Source organism: Cricetulus griseus, chromosome 3 (genome assembly GCF_003668045.3).
Source record: "Cricetulus griseus strain 17A/GY chromosome 3, alternate assembly CriGri-PICRH-1.0, whole genome shotgun sequence".
Classification (NCBI taxonomy): domain Eukaryota; kingdom Metazoa; phylum Chordata; class Mammalia; order Rodentia; family Cricetidae; genus Cricetulus; species Cricetulus griseus.
In genome coordinates, this window is record NC_048596.1 from 169,970,897 (window position 1) to 169,972,968 (window position 2,072).

Sequence of the window (2,072 nt, forward strand, 5' to 3'; positions counted from 1 at the left end):
TAACCAACCAATATCTGATTTGACTTAAGATCCACTCCATGATATGGAACCTTTACCTAACACTGCTTGGTTTACTAAGAATCTAAGCCCAGAGACATAGGGTAAAACCAATATTACTGTTCTAAAATAGAAAAGTGGCAATAAAATTATTCCTAATGACATTCTGCTATACTCATAGATCATTTCCTTATTCAGCCATCATCAGAAATCTTCCTCCTGCAGCAAATGGTAACAAATGCAGAGTCCCACAGCCAGACATTAAGCAGGGAATAAAAGATCTTGGAACACTCAGCCCTAAATGGAATGTCTCCATCAAAAGCTTCCTCTTAGAACTCAGAAGCCCCCCTGAAGAGGAGGCAGAAAAAGTATAAGCCAGAAAGGAAGGATGGAAGACACCAAGAAAACAAGGCCCTCTAAATCAGCATGATCAATGCACAGATGAACTCCAGACACTGTGGCATCATGCACAGAGCCTGCTTGGGTCTGCACCAGATGGGGTCCTAGAGCTGAAAGTAGACACAAACCCCCATCCCCAACCCAGAAGCTATTTCCAATTGATAACCACTTGCAAATGAAAATTTAGTTTTCTCCAAGAGAGTATCACTTGGGATACTCTCAAAGGTAGTCTGCAGGCATAGCTGTAGATGGCCAACAGAAAATGAATTCAACAGCATTTTTGGAGGTTCTTGTCTCATAATGCCATGTCGGGGATTTTCCTTTTCCTTTTTTTTTCCATTTATTTTTATGTTTAATTTTAGTTTATTAACATTTTTCCCTTTTTACTCTACAGATCCTTAGCATATGTATTATAGCTTTCAGTTTATTGTTTTTATGGGATTCCTGAGTGTGCAAATGAGTCTCGGCGTCTATATCTGTTTCTTGTGCTTTCTCGGGCTCTTTTTCTTGTCTTTGTTTTTTCCCATCCCCATATGTTAGGTTCTGTTTTATCCTATTTTATTTTATCTTATTTTAATTATCCCTTATAGAAGCTTGTTTATTTACTAGTGAGAGACAGAAAGGGGATGGATGGATCCAGACAAGAGGGGAAGTAGAGAGGAACTGGGAAGAGTAGAGGGAGGGGAAACCATAATCAGGTTATATTATGTCAGAAAAAAGTATTTTCAATAAAAGGAAAAGAAAAAGAAAAAACTACCTCTTCCCAGAAGCCTTCTGTGATAGCATCAAGAAGAATCAAATGCTTCTTACTCTGAGCTCCCAGGTCCCTGGGCTCATGTTTCTACCATAGCACTTGTTATGAAGCTGAAATTCTGCTGGCTTTAGAAAATGTGAAACCTTGGAAGGAAGGCAGTGTGTTCTATTAATTCCTCAGCCCAACCTTGAAAGAAAGAAAAGAAAGAAGGGAGGAAAACTGGGAGAGGAGGGGAGGGAAGAAAGGAGGGGGGAGGGGAAGAGGAAGACATCCCACTACTGCTTTGGTTGTTGATCTATAAAAATGAGGGTAATTTTTTTACTTTCTAATGACTGTATTAAACTTTAGGTAGGATAACAGAAAACACCCAGTTCAGTTTCATTATATTTTGGACATCATGTGCCTCACCTTGTATTTTGAAAATGTCATTCTCCCACCCCACCTCCACATGCCTCCTGCACAAGCCTGGAAGAGTTACCACTGCAATTTGTTGCTAATTTATCTGAATTTTAAACTTTTAAAAATACAGATTACAGAACTAATCAAACCAGTTCATCTTGCCCTGTCTTGATTTCTTTTATCCAATTGTCTTGAAGACTTCTTTAATAACACTTCCGAAATTCTCTATTAGCAGGATTTTTAAGAGACTTCCCCGTGGTATAAGACTCAGCTCTGCATTCTCCTGAACATCCTTCACAAACACCCTTTTGCTTTCTCTCCCCTCTCCTCAGCATTCTGGGCTTCATTTCAGATCTGTCCCTCTGAGATATGCCTCCCTCCCCTTCCTAACACTTCTTTGTTGCTAAAAATAGGTGATGTCCCTTCAGAGCAAAAACAGTTGGCAAATCGGCTTTATAGGTACAGCTCTGTGAGATGGGGGAATGGATAGAGTAAATACCAAAAGCTAACCACCATTTCCTTA